Source organism: Tachypleus tridentatus, chromosome 7 (assembly GCF_004210375.1).
Source record: "Tachypleus tridentatus isolate NWPU-2018 chromosome 7, ASM421037v1, whole genome shotgun sequence".
NCBI classification, from domain to species: Eukaryota; Metazoa; Arthropoda; class Merostomata; order Xiphosura; family Limulidae; genus Tachypleus; species Tachypleus tridentatus.
In genome coordinates, this window is record NC_134831.1 from 72941301 (window position 1) to 72956349 (window position 15049).

The following is a 15049-nucleotide window of genomic DNA, read 5'->3' on the forward strand; positions in this document are numbered from 1 at the left end:
AATTTTCATCCATACAAATTACACGTAATATTTGAAAATAAATATTTAATACCTCGTTCTCCGAGTGGATCATGTTAAAGTTGTAGACCAAACTCAAAAGGACTAAAGTTTAATTACATAGGACTCCAAACGCCATTCGTCTGAAAGGGACCTAAGAATCTCCTGAAACACGTCTTGAAAAATCTGGCAAAATGGTATAGAAAGGCATAAACTATGTATGCTATCCACTCTTTAAATATTGCGAACTCTTTGTTGGAAATTTCGCTATAATTGCCAATATTAGGTTCGAGTTCTTTGTCAGAAGTCACAGTGTTATAAATTATCCCGATTATTTAAATGTAACCAGGTTCTAAAAGCGCTAAGCTTTAAACGTTATAACCAGAGGACTCTCATCACACCAAGTAAATGTTTTCAGTTAAGTTTTCAAGAACCCACTAGTAAACAGTTTTGAATGATGATGGAAACTAAGTACTAACCCAACAATAAAAACAAAATTTTCTTTCTCACCTTAAATTTTCTTCGACAGATGTCGCTAGTAGAGACAATTTTAATTCGTAATTGTTGATTGTGTCTTTAAAACTTTCTAAGATATAATTTCTATTAACATCTTCAAAATGAATTAATAAATAATATTCAGTGTCTTGAAGTTTAAACTTACTGGGTTTCCCATGTTTAGAAGTAAATCATCAAAAACATTTTATCTCCTGATAAGTGAAGCCAAGACTGTTTTTTTTTTTTAATTTCGCGGAAAACTACAAGAGGGCTCTGTACAGCCGTCCCTAATTTATCAGTGCAATACTAGAGAGAAGGCAGCTAGTCATCACCAGCCACCGCCATCTTTTCGGCTACTCTTTTTATCAACGACTACCGGAATCGATTGTAACATTATAGCGTTCATACGGCTGAAAGGCGATCGTGTTTTGTAGGACTGGGATTCCAAGCTGTGGCCAGCCTACCAGGGTCGTAGATTTGTTACACCTGATGGGGAAGGGATATTTTTGCAATCACTGATGTAGACTGTTCAATTTGCAAAATGTAGGTTTGTATAAGTGAGGTATTGTGAACAGTTTTCAAAATATTAATAGAATAAAGACAAATGTGTCATAAATTAACTACCAGATGAATTTATTCCTGCACACTGCACAGTATAAAAGATGGCCATTATACTTGACAAGGTTACTAATAACTTTGATTACATGAATTACGTTTTTTAATATTAATAAAATTAGTAATTACGCTTGATAAGTTTATATCTACTGAAAAACTATTCATGTTGTTTGATAAAAATAATTAAAATGTCTTTGCGAACTCTTGAAAATTACACATCAATACAATGTAGCACATAATTATTCATACTTTTTATTGAAGTAAGATTCATTTAATCGTCTAGTCTACATGTTCCCAAACGTAGACCTCCTTTGTGATGATCTGTTTATGAATTCTTTCATAAGCTCTTCTATATTTATCTTGTCGACCTCATCTTTGTGAGTGTGACAAACTGCCACATGGTTGAGGCGGCACTGACACATAGTTGACCTTAACCACGTCATCACTGTCGCTGATTTTGCTTGGAATGCACCTTTAGGAACCTCTGCGGATGTGAACGCAGCTGGATACTGGACATACAAGCAAAATTTTCATGAGAAGAAACACTTCACTTAACATCTGCTGGCTTGTTTCATGCATTTTATAGTAAGCATTCTTTGCACCATTCAGAGATACTGTTTTTGTTGTTCTTTTGAACATGGGCAACTGAAACTCGAGCCGTTGTGCAGAGATTTCTGGATAGAAGTTTATAACCGAGTTGTCAATCTTGCCAGATGTAATCATGTTCTCAAGTGCCAGATATTGCCTCAAGTTATTGTTGTCTGCATTGAAGCTAGTGGTCAGATGTTCTATGAAGCCAAAATATTGGCTTCTGTAGTAATCTCTAGCTGTTGCAGAATGGTGTGCTGAGCCATCACCTGTGATTCTTCTGGGGGGTCTGCGAATGCGAGGTAGTTGAATAGGCACCAGATGTAGGGAAGTTACCTTATTCTCAGCTTCATCAAATATCTTGTTGTAATTTTCCTCTGTTCGCAATACCCACTAGTAACTGGCTTGCAGAACTGTCTAATATCAGAAAGTTTCAGACGCTTGCTTGTGATAATTGGAATCTGTTTCCCAGATGACTCAGCAGGCTAAAATACAGTCTTTATTGAAAAACTCTAACGTACAACGAACGAAGATAGAACAGAATGGAAGTAGGACTGAACTGTACAATGTATTTAAGTCGAACGTGCGAACCTCACAGTGACTACCGAGCCGACTGACCGCATCGCTGGGACAATAATGTGTGCCAGTTACAACACAAGTAGTTCCAAATTTCTCGAATAATACTTAAACAATTACAAATATATTATATTCCTGTTAAAGCTCATCAAAACGCAAACACGTTGTGACATAATGTCTATACATATAATATCTATACATATAATGTCTATACCTAAACAAAAACTAGCCATACAATTCGAGTAGAGGCTTCAGGCCGTTGGAATCGCTCCTGTTGTGTTCTAATTATATAATAAAATACAATATTTTTACTATCTATAATAAGAGAATATATTGTTCTTTTACCATAAAGCACCAGCACTTTATTAGAGGGCGGTGATAATCTGAAATTTCATGGATTAATGAGGGCCACAAACACAGGTCTAATGAGCCCTGTTGTAAAATCGAGGCTCAGACTAAAGGGAACAGAGGGGGTGATGTAAGGCGCGTCTGGATCCGAGCGACCCGAACCTGTTGTTAACTGTACACTAAACGTACACTATGGTCAGCGCCTTCGGCAGCTAAGGAAAGTAAGGCGTTCGACAATAAAACCGGCTAGACATGCATAAGAACAAATGACTTAAGAAAACCGTACAATATACACATAAGATTGATGCAGCTACAAGCTACAAATAGCCTGCCAGATCTAGATCACAGGTGTTTTCGCTTGGGAGTAACATTTTCGAATTTCATGCTCTGTTGAATCTGTTGTGATGAAAATTTTACTTAATCTTACACTACGTACAAGACGTCGGTAGATTCTGTGATAGTGCTTGCAATGTATACTTAGGCCTACTGACTGATACGAACTATCGCTTAGATCGAAAAACTTAGAAGCACGCCTATATTAAAGATGTACATTTCGGCTACTAAAAAAACCTACATCTAGGCCTAATTATGCAATTCGATTGGTAAGAATACAAGAATGACAAGAACAAACACAATTTGTAGGCCTGTGATGCAATAAAACAATTCAACAGACCAAACTGTAAGGGGATGATTGTATGCACCATACCCCCCACCTAAAATGAAGGTGGGATGTATTCCCCATTCCCCAGGATCTACGTCCCTGCAGCCTACAAACTGTGAGTTGAGTACCTTAGCCCCGTCACACCAAACATGCTCGCCCTTTCAGTTGTGGGGGCGTTATAATGTAACAGTCAATCTCATTATTCGTTTTTAAAAGAGTAGCCTAAGAGTTGGCGGTGGGTGGTGATGACTAGCTGCCTTCCCTCTAGTCTTACACTGCTAAACTAGGGACGGCTAGCGCAGATAGCCCTTGAGTAGCTTTGTGTGAAATTCAAAACAAACTATATATATATGTATATCTAGTTGTTCTTTCGAAAGTATTCTCCATAAACGTTTTATAATAAACTTTTATACGTGATACTTACAGATCAATTGATTGTTTACTATCATGAACTTTGAATTTTCTTGATGTTTACCGTAAAAAAAAATGTATTTTCAGGTTGAAATCTTTTTAATGAGGAAACGGTCTCTTCAGTTTTTCAATGTGGTAGTAAGAAGCAATTGGCAAAATTTAGAAGTCAGAAAGTTCTATTCATACTTCAGCGCAGTACAATTTGTATTTTGTTTTTATTTTGTACCATTTGCAAGGTTTATAAAGCATATTACAATTTAATGTTTGACAGTCTGGTAATGAACGAAACCGTTTAAATTAATACTGTAATTCTTCAATTTCTACTCTAATAGATAAAGAATGACTTGAAAATTGCAAACCTGATGCACTTTTTTATAATTATTTGGACTACGAATATTATGTGACTTTATGAAAACACAAAAATAGAGTTAATAATATTTTCCTGCTATAATTCCCTCTAAAATATATACCTATAATACTTCATTTTCCACTAGGTGGCGTGCACTTACCCAAAGCTGCATCTGGGAGAGTGTTGATCTGTTTCTGGTGGTTTCTTGTTATTGTTGTAGTAAAAACATATAGTGGCAACCTGGTAGCAGTCCTAACTTTTCCTAAACTTCACAATTCTCTCAATAACCTTCAAGACATTCTTGATCAAAAACAAAATCTTAAATGGGGAACATTCGAAGGAGAAGCCTTCATCGAGTATCTCAAGGTAAGCAAAATGAGCATCTGATTCGTTGTTTTTAATAATTCAGTTAAATTACAAAAAGCAAGATAAAATGTGGAAAAGAGTATAAATGTTGTTGTTGGTTGGAGTTTTATGGCACAAAATACCTGGGCTATTTGCGCTAATCAGTCTGTACTAAAGGTAAAACAATGAGAAAATTAATTTAAAACATGACAAAAATGAAGGATAAATGGGCCTAAAGTTTTTTGTTTTATTTTTGGAAACAAGTTAAAAAAATTAAATTGAACTAAAAGGGGTTATGGCCAGTAAAAGTCTAAAACATGATTAGTCTGGACAGAGTCATTGTTGTCAATGGCACTGTTTACATCAAAGGTAAAGCTTGAGATAAAATATTACTGAAATAATGATACTGCTTCTAATCGTAACGCTAGCAAGAAAGTCAAAAGTGGACAACTGTGACTTGAGTGTTACAAACGCTACACATTGGTGGAGCAGTCCCTGACTTGAGTATCATAAACCCCACACATTAGCGGACCAGTCCCTGACTCGAGTGTTACAAAGGCTACACATTGGCGGACCAGTCCCTGATTTGAATGTCACAAAGACCAGACTTTGGCGGACCAGTCCCTGCTTTGAGTGTCACAAAGGCCTCACGTTGACGGATCAATTCCTTGACAAAGAAATAGCTTAATTATGAAAATGTGGCCAATATCAAGATTGTATAAGACGATAACTTCTCAATAATTCTTATGTCAACTAGAAGACTGACTAATAACAAGACAATTTATTTGGGAAAGCTACATCTGATGTGAAGGCTTGTTTTGATGATAAAACTTAAGTCCACATAGTGACTGGCAGGGTTGTGCTTTCACCAGAGCAGACAGATTTCGCTCCAAATACCAACATGGCAAAGAACCCACACATATTCAGGAGTGATGGATGACAGAAAATGATTTAATGTTTTCTGAATGTTCAAGAGGACTTTGCAAGAACTCATGTTAAGCAATTTCAGATCCTTTAAAGAGCTAGGCAAGTCAATATAGATTGTACAAATGATTTAGCTTCAACATGATCCATACCAAGGGAAATGACATATTATTAAAAAAGTGGACAGAGAACCAAGCAACCACAGCACAGAGCCACAGCAAACCATGACAGGATCCATGTAAGGACCTGATGTTGAACCACCCATAAAAAAGTAGAATAGAAATATAATTCGAAAGAATAACGCTTTAAGTCAGGAGTATCCAACCTTTTGAGATGACTCAAAGAAATGTCACAAGTGCTTAGAAAAAAACTGTGTTTAGAAAATCCTCTTCTCGACAACTCCAGTAGCAAAACAACCAGGACATGAGACAAGAGAGAAAAATGGTGCAACGTTTCGTGGTGAATACCATCTGATCCATCTGATGAATTCTTCATCAAACATATAGCAGTCCAGTCCCTGACTTAACATCTAAAGAAAAAGATTGTGATATTTCGGCCTGTAAGTTGATGGTCAAGAAGGAAGGAGGAAAGGTCAATGGGCTGGAATAGCATGAAAGAGAACTTCCCAGTGGTGTTGATAGTACCACGTAAATCATTGGACTATGATAGAAAAAGTGGAAGGAAAGTATACTTTCCATTTATTTCTAGAATCGTATCTAATATGACCTTGAACTAATGGTAGAATAAATACTGGGAACGAACGTAATTCGGTATTCCTTCTGGGTTTGACATCTGGCTTGCTAGAAATGGACACGAACCTATTGAAAGACTGTGGTTGGAAAGATATGTAGACTAATTTTTGAGAATTCCGTGTCCATTGGTAGCCACAGGAATACCTGAGACAAAACCACCATTAAAGATGTGTCGAAGTTTGATGAATCCTATAAACAGCTGTCTGTAAAATATACGATCGATATGGACAGTGACACTGTCACCAATAGCACTGTTCTACGTTCATGACAATCCATAAAATAAATCTGCTTTAAAATTATACCACCTGTAGTGGTTTCTTTTTAGTTTGGCTGTTTGAATTCATGAGGTTAACATTGAATATCACGCACTTAGTGATGTGACTGAAACATTAGGAGATTGTAAGTGCTGTAAAGTTTATGTTTGAATTACTTACTTACATTCTTTGTAATTCACTTCAGAATATCAGTTTTTTTTCTACCTACAGTATGCTGAAGGACTGAAAGAGTTAAGTAATGGATTAATGTTTTTGAATTACACTGATGAACCAGAAGTCCTTCGTCAAGTTAGGGATGAAAACTTCGTTCTTTTAGGAGCGAAGTCCAGAATAATGACAATTATACAAAAGGAACTTTCTCGCACCAAGAAATGTCAATATATCCTGGGAAAGAAAACATATTATATAAATCTCTGACTATGGCTGTTCCAAAACACTGGCTCTACTTGGACGATTTTAATAAAGAGTAAGTATTGGTTTAGTTTACATCAAGCTGAGGTAAGTTTGTTTGTTTGTTTTTGGAATTTAGCACAAAGCTATTCGAGGGCTATCTGTGCTAGCCGTCCCTAATTTAGCAGTATAAGACCAGAGGGAAGGCAGCTAGTCATCACCACCCACCGCCAACTCTTGGACTACTCTTTTACCAACGAATAGTGGGATTGACCGTCACATTATAACGCCCCCACGGCTGGGAGGGCGAGTATGTTTAGCGCGACGCGGGCGCGAACCCGCGACCCTCGGATTACGAGTCGCACGCCTTACGCGCTCGGCCATGCCAGGCCCTAAGGTAAGTATATCCACATATTGAAATATGCAATATAACACAAAATACAAAGTTAGTTGGAAGATATCTGCACTTGCAATTTCAATAATACTGTGTAAGTAGAATTTTATAAAAGCTACCAATTCAGTGTACTAGTCTAACTTAAAGATACCAGTGACCAAACCAATATTATTTCGTTGTTGTTACAAAGGTCTTTTGACATAAAGCAACAAAAGCTATTTCCACTAGCAAATATATGTTTCTGTGCAGATAAATAAAATAAAATTAATCGCAATAAGTTATGTGCATAAAAATTAAGTGTGGAATATAAGACGTGTGGCATATAGAAAATGTGGTTTAAAAATAAACAAAACTGCGAAATTCTCTTGATTAAAGCATTCAGTCTCGACAGTGTCATCATATTGAATGGTATTGCTCAATGTTAGGGGGACACCTCATTCTAAAACAGGTCTACAAAAATGCCTCTACTAAATTTCATAACGAATCAGAAACGTATTTAAAAACATTAGTCATTAGCTATAGCTGAAATGTTTGTTAAAGGAGACTTGTCTTCTCAGATGTGAACAAGGGTATGAACAAAAATTGAAAGGTGAACGTGTCTCTTCAACGATCGTTTTAACACTAAGCTACACAATATGAAAGTATCAGGAAATTTCGGTTTAAAATCATATTTTGTTTTTTTAAAAAGCTGTGTTTCTCAGAGATACTTGTATATAGCTTGTTATTTTATCCAAAATTATAGCTACTCTTTTATGCGCCAATTTTCCATCTGACTGGGGATAAGGATAAAACATGTTTTAAATTTGTAGGTTTCTAATCCTGTTTTAGGTGTGTTCTAAGCACTACCAAAAGTATCGAAAACAAACAAAAACACCTGCAGTACAGTTGCGTATTTTCTCTGTAGACAACTCCAGATTAGGGTTAAAAACTAGTTGAAGTCAAGTATTATGGTGAGCATCCGTAGAGTTTAGTGAAAATCTGTTTGATATCTTTTGTCTGGTAGTTACCAAACTGATTATTTAAACGGCTGTAATTAAATAAATATTGATTTTAAGTACATCAGAACTACAAAATGGTGAATGTTACATTCATAAAAATATAGAATATTTACAGAGAACATTTAACGCACATCAAGAAATCATTTGAACATTTGTGATTTACTGTAAAACAAACGACTGCTTAAGAATTTCTATTATGTTCAATCCGAACGTGACAGGTGTTTTCAATTGTGTGTCTGTAATACGTTCGGTCTGAATTTGGCAGGTGTTGTTACGTGTGTTTCTACAACCTAAATTTCAGTATTTTCGAAATTGCATTTCTGTTTCTCAAAGTGCTCAACACGAGAAAATATAATGAAAATTATTTGTACTCAATAGAATTGTAATTTTCTTACATGTTTTTTTAAATAATTTTAATGTTAGTGATTGAATAAAAGTTACAATTTATATCGATCTAATTAAAAAATGTTAACAGATAATGGTGTATAAACGTTTTTTTCCAAAATCAGCATTTGTAATTCTTTACACATCTCTAAGTTTTAAAACTATGTTATATGGTTGTATCCAGACTGTAAATTAAGAAACTATTAAGTTCAAGTAACGAAGTAGATATACCTATAAAACTTGTCATTCCATATTCTTCACAGGATCGTACGTTATATGGAAGCTGGCTTGATAATAAAGTGGCGAAGAACTTATTATTCGAATGAAAATCAGTGTACCATGATATCGAAGCCACAGACAGGGGATACAAGGGTCATCGGTATTACACACCTTTCTGTTTGTTTCGACATCTTAAGCATCGGGTTGTGCACAGGCCTTTGTTTACTTATCATTGAGTTTGTTTACGCAACATATGTCAAGTCTATGAATAATTCATAATTTTCTGGATGTACGTCCTTTCAACGTCTGTTACTTTTGAAAAGCTTTATTAGATGCAAGATTTATCCATCGATAAGACCTCAGAGAGACCAGTCCAAACGTTTTGCCTCCCAGTGAAAAGTGCATAATTATTTCCCATTGCGTAACGTATTCATGTTACAATTGGTTGAAATGTCTCTAGCATCTGCACAGCGCATGTTTCTTCCATGTTTTTTATTTAAACAAAAATTAAAAATAATTCCAAACGGATTCTTCTATAAAATAATTATACGTTTTCATCCTCCACTCATTTCTATCTGCATTTCGTCTTTTCACTACCACCCCCAAGCTGTTCACAACTTTTGGGGTAATTACTCGGCGTTTATTGGAGCAAAGCAACTAGGCTATCAGTGTCGAATAATCGGTAAAAAAAACAAATGATTACAAAATGCAAAAAACTAATCAAGATAAAACTAAAGATATTTCAAAAAACATATAAAACTTACATAGAATTATAAAAGCCAATGGCCCTTATAAAAGTTAAAAACACAAGTTAGGTGAACATCATCAAGTTAGGTGTCACCATCCCCAATTACACTGTCCAGCGTCAGGGGTAAAACCCGTGGAAAACACGTCTAAACTAATTCCGTTGTTCAGAGTCGTGACAACAGCATTTGTCTGGGAAACTGTACTTCAGCATACTATTTTTGACTAATAACAAAAGTATACACACACGTATGTGTGTGTGTGTGTGTGCTTTAAATTATAAAAGATACAAAAAAATACACTTGTCAAAAACGAAGTTATAAAAATCTATTGTGAACCTTAATGTCCTTAATATTCATGATTGTTCTAACGTTTAGAATGCCATGTGGGTGTTATTCTCTTTTAGGTTTCATTTTTGTTTCTAGTCAATATACTCCTGACATGTTTTTCGTTACATCATCAATAGGTTTTGTGATATAATTATTTCGGATTTGTAATTGTAACTACATTTGTAAAGAAAAAAAACAACCGTCGGTCAAGCCTGAGATAACCCTGGACACCATATTTTACAATATACGAAAAATGTGTAAGGTAAAAAACAATGAAAAATAAGTTAATACAATGAAAGCAAGATAGTTTTATTTGTCCAATTTTAGTTATATTTTTTTATTCAGCGATTGGTCTAAAAATCTTGCTCGTGACACTTTATACTCTTCAAACTGTTTTAGGTTAATTTCAATAAGAATAACTTAAGGAAACCAGAGTTTTTTCGTTGAACTTATTTCTTGTGTTAAAATATTTCTACCTTCGTGTCTCATTCGATTAATTCAAAAGTATGCTTATTAGATAGAAAAGACAACGATAAACCAGTCTATGTGGTCGTAATTTTGAAATAATAACAATAATATGTTTTTTTACAAAGAATAAAAAGCTACACGACTTCATTTGTTTGTTTGTTTGTTTGTTTTGAATTTCACGCAAAGCTACACGAGGGCTATCTGCGCTAGCCGTCCCTAATTTAGCAGTGTAAGACTAGAGAAAAGGTAGCTAGTCATCACCACCCACCGCCAACTTTTAAGCCACTACTTTACCAACGAATATTGGGATTGACCTTCACTTTATAACGCCTCCATGGCTGAAAGAGCGAACATGTGTGGTGTGACCTTTATTCGCACCCGCGACCCTTGGATTACGAATCGAGCGTCTTTGATATTCATACAATGAAGTTACAGAACGAATACAAAAAGTTTACTTCCAATGCTTTTCCGAACAGGGTGTCGCTAACGATTTTACAATCTGTAACTTTAGTTAGCTTTGAAGTGTGGTAGTTTTACAGTGATACAAGTTATCCATGCTAGCTCTATCAAAAGACAGTTTATGAAATGAAAATAAAGTCAAGTTAAAAACTAATAACCGAAAACCAGGAAAAAACAAAACAATATGAAATTGAATTGAAAGGTCTGAGGCCCGTGAAAAGTTAAAAATACGATCAAGTTGGGCAATGTCACCATCGTCTATGACATCGTCCAATGTCAGGGATGAACTTCTAGAAAATAGATGTTTAAAATGGTGCTATCGTTCACAGTTGTAATGATGGCACGACAGTCAAATATGTGCTGTTGTGACTTGAGAGTCACAAAGACCACGTTTTGGTAGGTCGGTACCAGGTAAAAGGAAACTATAAATTAAACAGCTGTGACCAATGTGTAACCTAGTCAGGACAACTTCCGATCCTTACGGAAACAAGACGACCAGAGAGCAACAGAAGGTTTGATCTAAAAACGCTTGTTATCACTTTGATAAATCCAAGTCAACTGCGCAGCCCAGAATCGGATCAGTTATGGTTTTGGTCTCGTTCTGAGTTTCTTGCATCCATTATTGAATTTCTCATTGGCTTAGAAGAAGATGGTGCTACAAAAATCATCTTTTAGTGATTTTCTATTACTTTATATATTTATTTGATGCCATAGAAACTTAGTTGAGATACCTTGCAGTTTTGTAAATTTGAAAGTTTTATAGTTGCTTGTTTGTTTTTGTTGGGTTTGGGGGAGAGCTTACGGCACAAAGATACGAGATTATCTGCATAATATAAACTTCCGTTGGGGAAAAAGCAAAATATGATTTAGAAAATATAAAACAAACCAAATATACATTGAACATCGGTCTTTTTAAATTGTATTTACTTTTTAACATCATTCACTAGCAATGGCCCACAAGAAGTTAAAAATATGATATATTGTAATGTTGTTAAAGAAGCAAAGCACATGGATCATCTTCTCCAGAAAGTCTATTAATAAAGTAAAAAGAAATTAAAATATGAAAAATGTTGGAAACAATGAAGTAACGTATGTCAAATTTCTTGTGAAACAAGAAGTGGTTTCTTTAATAAATTTCACAGACAGACGTTCACAAATGTAAGTATAATTGTTTACTTTCCAATTAAGGTAAGACGTAAAAGTTCCATATTATAATTCACGTTTAATCCTTGGAGGCAAACTAACTATTCAGAGTTAACACAAATATTTGTTTCTAGCAGGTTATAGAAAAATTATTTGGTTTCTGATTATTAAAATTTAACCCTTAACAGCTTTTCAATTTTTCTTCGCTCGTCACGAGCAAAGTTGTACGAATAATTTTGGTTGTTTATGTTAACCGAATACTGTAATGTGAAATACAGCTGAACATTTCAAAAGAACAATGTTCTACGATGACAGAAAATATTACATTTCTTTAAAATGTTGACGTTTTCAATTTATCCGATTTTGTTGTTAGTTATATTCGTCATTACTCTTCTTTAAATTAATTAATCTCTCAAACTGTCTTAGTCTTGTGCCATTAAGTCTGCTGTCATTAACTGTTCAGCTGAACTAATGCTGTGGTTACTTTCTGTAGATCTTTGCTGCTCAAAAGGGGCATTATTCAGAAAGCTTTGGAAATAGTCATATCCTTGAAAACCTAACTTTAACTTCCTATCAAAGAAATGTTCAGTTGCTAAGTCAGAATCTGATTCACCATTAATATATTCTGATGAGAAATTTTCAGGACCATGGTAAACATGCGGTAGGTGGTTGGAAGATGATTCGACATCACCAAAAATTCCTCCACTGATGATATCAAAATTACTACTTCCAAGAGGCTCGTAACTGTGTCTTCGAGCTTTAAAAGCGTGGAGAATGGATAAGGGAAATACATGGCTTTTCACATGAAAATCTCTTCATAGTTCACTGTCACTGCTAGAATGATATGGTTTTCCATGTGATCCATGTTTTAATAGTGGCCCATTGATCAAATGACCATTATTTTGATGTTCTCCATTACTTCCAAAGAATGGATTTTGCCAATGGAATCCTTGGTTCTCATTAAGCCTATAATGTCCCAAAACTGGAAAAAGTTCAGTAGCAGCCCTAATATAGTTAGCATCAGATATCAATGAATATTGGAATTTAGCGATGGGAAATTCACTGTGAATATTAAAATTATTATCTTTTACTTTAGAATAATTGTTTAAAGTTTCATTCACTTTGCTTTTAGAAGACCTTTTACCTCGCCATAATCTAATATTCACTGGTCGAGCCACATTGAACTGTGAATTACGAAGTCCTTTTTGGATACATGGTCTTTTTAATGCCAAATATCCCGTTTGTGAAAATAACAATCTATTTCCTTTGTTGGAAGCTGAGAATTGATCTCTTTGTGTAGATAACGAATCACCAAAAGAATCTTGGGGGTTAAATGCTTTTGGTAAGGAATGAAAATTTTGACGTTGAATCAATCCTGGAAATTGATTAGTAGGTAAAATGGTTTTAGCACCAAAGTCTTTAAAATCCTGTAGTCTAGAATGAAGATTTCTACTTAGCGTCCTTGATGCTGTAGAAATTGGTTGATTTTCATATTTTTCGGGTATTTCTGTTTGCTTAACGAACTTGGTTGGCCGAAAAGGATTTATTGGTATCTCGTCCTTATCAGTGGTTTTATATACAATTCCAGCCTGAATTGTTTGTGTATGCCCACTGTCTTTATCTATAGGTTTGTAAGTGTCAAGGAAACTAACTCCCTTGAAGGAAACATCAGGTTGATAGTCCCCAGTAAATTGATTCACAGTGATTCCACTAGGAGCTGAATATGCTGGTAAACCATCCTGTGTTTGAAGAATTGAGACTTGATCTGCTGAGCCATCAGTTCCATGTATATTATTTACATCATCTAACTGTTGGTGTTTAATCATTAAACTTGATGGAGTGTCTTCATATGGCTCATTTCTATCATCAAGGAGATAGAGAATGTTAGTTCTACTTTGTGGACGATCTTGTCTTATTGGTGGTGGTAAATGAGGAATGTCTTCAAAACGTTTGGTAGCATTAGAAGTAAGGTATTTGGAAAAATTCGTATTATATGATAAATAATCCTGAACTTGGTTTTTTGCTTTCAACAACGGTCTAACTTGTGCATTATTAGACTGAGAACGAAAAACGTCATCTTCAAAGTTTAGTTTCTCCAAATCTCCGTGATTAAAGAGATTATCAGAGGATCCCGACTTCTGAAGATAACTGTTTGAGTTTCCATGATTAACAGCTTGCAGTGGAAGAAGTCGTCTAAAAGTCGGAACTGCGAGAGAAACGTTTTGCTGGGGCGTTTGGGGAATCTCTTCCTCTTCATAGGTTACTTGACTCTTTTCTGCAGAGAACATACGTAAAAATATAAAAATATTTTTAAATACCTGTATCAGTAGAAATGTTAACAGTTAAATTCTGTTTTTATTTTTTAACAAACATAAATGTGTTAGTAAACTTAGTTAGCGTGTCAAAATATACATGCCTACATTTCTTGGAAAAAATAATAGTTTAGTTAGAAACCATAAAAGTTTGTAATGTATTCTCGTTCTCAGTGTCATGATGTTGACCTTGAGGTTGCACTCCAAATTTTCTTTTTTTTATCTGTTTGTTTGAAAGCAAATCCACATTGAGATCTTGGCTCTGTACACCGTAGAGAAACGAATATTAGATCTTAGCGTTACAAGTCCCACTGGGAAACGATTTTTTTTGGCTTTGTCATTTATGGTTATAGTCTTCTTGCGAAAATTATTGAGTCAGAGTTGCTGTTGTCGGAATGAAAATGAACAACAATGCAGGCGTTAAACTAAATGCAGAAATAAAAAATACATTGATCTTTATTGTACAGTTTTTAATAGGGAGATTTTGTTGGTTGGTTGATTAGTGGTATATGGTGCAAAGCAGTGAGGTTATCTTTGCCAAACAAGTTGTAAAATTACAAAATTAAAATATTATACAATGTAAAAATAAATCAGATTAAAAACGAAATAACATTCCGAAAGCATGTAAAACCTTAGATATAATTTAAAAAGACAATGACCTGTAAAATTTTAAACAAGTAATTTAGACAAAGTCATCATCGCTATTGATACTGTCCAATGTCAAGGGTAAAAAAAAAAACACGTCTAAACTTGGGCCGTTGTTAAGTAATGCGTGACCAATGTGGCCAGTGTTACAAAGGTGACGTGTTTGTGGTTAATCCCATATAAAATAAAACGATCTATTAAAGATGCGTAAATGATACTTAGCCTACA

The 15049-nt window shown here is 34.9% G+C and overlaps 1 long non-coding RNA gene across 1 annotated transcript; it reads left to right on the forward strand.

The window, feature by feature from the left end:
• The first annotated feature begins 874 nt into the window (after nucleotides 1-874).
• On the forward strand, nucleotides 875-10406 carry LOC143255965 (uncharacterized). Its single transcript, XR_013030943.1, has 4 exons — nucleotides 875-1035; nucleotides 4186-4406; nucleotides 6547-6802; nucleotides 8766-10406. It is a non-coding gene; the product is annotated as an uncharacterized LOC143255965 (long non-coding RNA).
• The last annotated feature ends 4643 nt before the right edge of the window (nucleotides 10407-15049 follow it).